Genomic DNA, 6,000 nt, shown 5'->3' with positions numbered 1-6,000 from the left:
AAAATAATAAAATAATATATATACTATAGAGAGAGAGAGAGAGAGAGAGAGATAGAGAGAGAGCTTGCTTACTCAGGGTTTTTAGCAGCAGTGACTAGTTTGAGAAAATGATCTAACTCCAAATACGAGTTATGTCGATCATGAAGGATCATTTCAACCAATGTCTCAAATTGCTCCCTAAAGGTAGGCTTGTTCGAATTGTTTGTCTCTGGCCTATTTAACAGCTGCAAGCCCTTGTAAATAAATTTTCACATTTGTGAGCGACCATAATATTTCGGGAGTCCAGATAACTTTTACCGTTAGTTATCTTTTTTTACTCAAGGATAACAATAGCATCAATTAGAGTTCTAAAGGAAAAACAAACACACATATTTGAATATATAAAATATATTTATAAAAAATTCATGTCATAACAAATAAATACAAATTGACCTAAAGATTAATCATTGACTTGTCGATTAATCATGATTATTTAAAATGTTTGTTCCTCCGGTGTAAAATGATTAATCATGATTATTTAGGTGCATCATACTTTGATTAGTTATGTATGTATGTCAAGCCCATATTACTTATCTATTATGTACCCAAATCCATAATGGTTTGACATGTTACGATATCATGTATGATGTTAATATAGACATTGAATGTTAGCATAACATGTCAAATGTGTTATGAGAGAATATTTTCTCACTTGAATCTATTTTATGTTATAATATTCTTGAAACCGATGTATCTTATGTTTTCTTTAAAGTTTTTTTTACTATAATTTATTGGTTTTCGTACTTCTTGGATTAGGTTCCCTTGTTTGGATGTTGATGTGGATAATGAAGGGGTTTGTTGGGACTCTAACACGTACTTTTACCTCCGACTATAAACTACATACAAAGATTGTTTACAGCTTCTAGATTTTTCCATCAAGTCGAGACGTGGAAAAATACGAGTTACAAACCGGTATCTTTCATGGGTACATAACAAGAATGGGTGATGTTTTAATTGTTCAAATTTGAAATTGCATACAAAGATTGTTTGCAGCTGTGACTAGTAAGAGAAAATAATAAAATAATAAATACTATAGAGAGAGATAGAGAGAGAGAGAGAGAGAGAGAGAGCTTGCTTACTCATGTTTTTTTAGTAGCTGTGACTAGTTTGAGAAAATGATCTAACTCCAAGTACGAGTCGTGTCGATCATGAAGGATCATTCCAACCAATGTCTCAAATTGCTCTCTAAAGGTAGGCTCGTCCGAATTGTTTCTCTCTGGCCTATTTAACAACCGCAAATCCTTGTAAATAAATTTCCACCTTTGCGAGCGACCATAATATTTTGGGAGTCCAGATAACTTTTACCGTTAGTTATCTTTTTTTTACTCAAGGGTAACAATAGCATCAATTAGGGTTCTTAAGGAAAAAAAACACACATATTTGAATATATAAAATATATTTATAAAAAATTCATGTCATAACAAATAAATACAAATTGACCTAAAGATTAATCATTGACTTCTCGATTAATCATGATTATTTAAAATGTTTGTTCCTCTGATGTAAAATGATTAATCATGATTATTTAGGTGCATCATACTTTGATTAGTTATGTATGTATGTCAAGCCCCTATTACTTATCTATTATGTACCCAAATCCATATTGGTTTGACATGTTACGATATCATGTATGATATTAATATAAACTTTGAATGCTAGCATAACATGTCAAATGTGTTATAAGAGAATATTTTCTCACTTGAATCTATTTTATGTGATAATGCTCTCGAAATCGATGTATCTTATGTTTTCTTTAAAGTCTTTTTTACTATAATCTATTGATTTTGGTACTTCTTGGATTAGGTTCCCTTATTTGGATGTTGATGTGGATCATGAAGGGGTTTGTTGGGACTCTAACACGTACTTTTACCTCCGACTATAAACTACATACAAAGATTGTTTACAGCTTCTAGATTTTTCCATCAAGTCGAGACGTGGAAAAATACGAGTTACAAACCGGTATCTTTCATGGGTACGTAACAAGAATGGGTGATGTTTTAGTTGTTCAAATTTGAAATTGCATACAAAGATTGTTTGCAGCTGTGACTAGTCAGAGAAAATAATAAAATAATAAATACTATAAAGAGAGATAGAGAGAGAGAACTTGCTTACTCAAGTTTTTTAGTAGCTCTGACTTTTTTGAGAAAATGATTTAACTCCAAGTACGAGTCATGTCGATCATGAACGATCATTCCAACCAATGTCTCAAATTGCTCTCTAAAGGCAGGCTCGTCCGAATTGTTTGTCTCTAGCTTATTTAACAGCCAAACCCTTGTAAATAAATTTCCACATTTGCAAGCGATCATAATAATTTGGGAGTCCAGATAACCTTTACCGTTGGTTTACTTTTATTGACTCAAGGGTAACAATAGCATCAATTAGAGTTTTGAAGGAAAACAAACACACATATTTGAATATATAAAATATATTTATAAAACATTCATATCATAACAAACAAATACAAATTGACCTAAAGATTAATCATTGACTTCTAGATTAATCATGATTATTTAAAATATTTGTTCCTCTAATGTAAAATGATTAATCATGATTATTTAGGTGCATCATACCTTGATTAGTGATGTATGTATGTCAAGCCCCTATTACTTATCTATTATGTACCCAAATCCATAATGATTTGACATGTTACGATATCATGTATGATGTTAATATAGACCTTGAATGCTAGCATAACATGTCAAATGTGTTATGAAGAGAACATTTTCTCACTTGAATCTATTTGATGTGATAATGCTCTTGAAACCGATGTATCTTATGTTTTCTTTAAGGTTATTTTTTTTTAAAAAAAACTGTGATTTATTGGTTTTGGTACTTCTTGGATTGGGTTCCCCTATTTGGATGTCGATGTGGATTATGAAGGGGATGAATGAAACATGCATCTAATGCTTAGGAAATCTACTTTAGCCACAACTTATACAACAAAAACATTCTAAATGGTGGATTCATTTTGTTTATACTAGTTGAGCTAAACTTTTTTCATTTTAAACCAAGTATCTTAGCTTAGTCTCTTTGGAAAAGGGGAATATATCTTTATCCTTGATGACCTTTTCTTGATTTCTCAAGAATGAACACCTTTGTTGGAAAGGCGTTTTGTTTCTCTTGATTTTGACTCATTCACCTTAAGGCTCCAAGATTGGAGTCATCTACCTCACCACACCAAATGCTCCTAGAGATGAGGAGAAGGCAATCAAGAAGTGTGGATGCTAGTTTACTTCTTAATCGGACCAATTTTTGGTTTATGGAGGATGAAATACAAAGATGATCACTCATCAACCAAAGTAGGAAAACGAAAAAATCCTAGCTAGGTTTTCTCCAACACTTAGCTTATATAGGACAATACAAAAGGCAATTGGGTGGGTATTTGAGGCTCCATTTGGTCCATGGGTCATGTCATCTTATGTCACTTATCCCTTGGGCCCAATGTTGCATTCCTAAGAGGACACAAATTAATGTGCAAACAACCAATTAAAAATACCCGCAAGTGCACGAATCTATTGAAGTATAGATTATGTAAGTACGGGGTCGATCCCACGAAGAACTTGTCGGCTTCCTATAAGTTCTAATTTGAGTACGTAAAGAACACTTAATTGACACACCACAAATGCATAAATGCAAAATGGAAACTAAAAATGAGTAAAGAAGTGTAAAAGAAATGAAACAACACAAGAAAACTAAACAAAAACACAAACAGCATTTTCTATCGCCATTTTATCACCACTTTATCAGTGCTGTGAACAGTGAACAGTGCCGTGAACAGTGAACAGTGCGACCGGTCGTTTTTGGGCAGATTCGTTTCTCTGTTTTTCCAGTTTCGACCTCTGTCCAGTGTTTTGCCTATAACTTTCCAACCGTATGTCCAAAATTCAAGTTCTTTATACGGTTGGATTCAGCACAGAAAATGCAAGAACACAGCGCGGACCAAAAGTCCAAAACAATTACAGAAACAAATAAAATTCAGTAACAAAGACACAAAACGTGTCAAACACGCAACTCACACACACATTTTGGGGGGGGGGGGGGTTTGATTTGTTTCAAGTGACCTATTTCTATTGCATGAATGTAAATGAACTCTAAATTTAACAAGAATGGCATAGATGAATTATCAAGATGTGAAATTAAAATGTAACACACACTAGGGTTTCGGAATCCACCCTAAACAATTCTACCAAAGTTCATGAATACTCAAGTGATGAACTCTCTAAACGTGTTGATGAAGATGTTCGCAATCAAGACCATGGGTCGTGGCTCAAGACGCATTGATTCTCTCTAATATACGTAAAGTGCATGGTTCGTGCTACAATACTTGTGCTCTCCTCATAACCGAACCTAGGTATGGTTCGTACTTCGATTCGATTACAAGGAAAACCCATTAAGTTCAAAGAGAATATGAACATCACAAGAATCCTAATAGCATGGTGTTTACATTAGGTATTCAAGAAACCAATTCACATGGATGGTTCTTACTCCATCCATCTATTGCTTAGGAAAACATGAAGATACACATAATCCCAACAATCTCAAGAGGCATGCTTTCAAAGATGGCCAACCAAGGAAAAACACACATCAAGGATAGATTAATTTGGTGAATTGGAATTCATCAACAATATTTAGAAATTCATACACTCAAGCATCAAAACAATAAGGTAATCATGTTTAGGGCTTCAACCTAAGCCCTAGCTATGGAGTTTAGTTGCTCATACTTATTCCAAATACAAACTCAAAATAAAATTAGAAAGAGTTTACAGATTTTCAGAAAATGATGAAAGCTTCAAGATCATCAATGGTGGAAGTCTTCTTCTCCACTTTTCTTGGCTGCACCTTGGCTTTCTCTTAGCTCCAACTCTCCCAAAATCTGCTCTCAATGTGTAGACTGATGGAATAGCCTCTCTCTCCCGTTGCAAAGCTCCCCCAAATCAGATTGCCCTTTGACTTCTTCTCCCTCTCTCCTCCTTTCCAGCTTTTACCTTTTAATATAAAACTACCACCTTTGATAAAGCCTTAGCCCATTGTCCCCTTGCCATCATGAAGCTTTGTCCTCACAAAGATGCCAATTGCTTCAGAAATTATCTCAAAGCTAAGGTAACTTCTTGTTACCAAGAGTTATGGTAACAAGAAAATCAAAATAACACAAAGGAGGTAAAAGCTGGCCAAGTTCGGATTTTCAGAGCTGTGGTAACATGCTGGATTGGTTGGATGGGCAATACTTGTCCAATGGAGCTCAAATTTGGATATGTTGTAGTTAACATCCATTGGAACAAGTCTCGTGAAGATCATGACCTCATCCGAGCACCGGAGCATGTTGATCCCAGGCCAAGAAGTTGACCTACGAAAATGAACAAAAACAGAAATTATAACAAATAGTGCACTTTTAGCTCATTTTCATTCCAACCAAGGTAAAATCTAAGAAAACACAAAAAGGAAGTAAAAAGCTATAAAATGTCAAGAACTAACTCAAAATAGTGGGTGAATAACATGAAAAATCATGTGTAAAAATGAACCGAACACCCAATAGCCTTTTGGGCTATCTTGTCTGTTTCATTTTAAATCATATTCAAAAGCTCATTCCAATATTTCTATACGTCAATATTAATTTCATAATTAATCTTTTAATTATAATTTAACTATTAAATTATAATTATAGTCTTACTTAATTGACCCGATCGAACTATTTGACTTTGGTCAATTGCTCCGGTCAACATGTTGACTTTTTACCATTTACTTTGACCTTTGATTATCAACCATTGACTTGTGTCTCCTCAATTCATTTCTCCTCATTTGTAAGGTAGTGGGTTGACTCAACCCCTCAGAGATGATATACGAATTAAATTCCACAATTTAATTCTTCATATTAATAAAGGTTAATTGAAATCTTTTAGGACATCCACAAATCATGGTTGTCACCTAAGAGCAAGTCACGGTTATCCGAGCTAAATGAGACGT

Source organism: Prunus avium, chromosome 2 (genome assembly GCF_965620075.1).
Source record: "Prunus avium chromosome 2, drPruAviu1.hap1.1, whole genome shotgun sequence".
Taxonomy (NCBI): Eukaryota; Viridiplantae; Streptophyta; class Magnoliopsida; order Rosales; family Rosaceae; genus Prunus; species Prunus avium.
The sequence above is the reverse complement of the archived record's forward strand: the minus strand, read 5'-3'. Positions refer to the sequence as shown.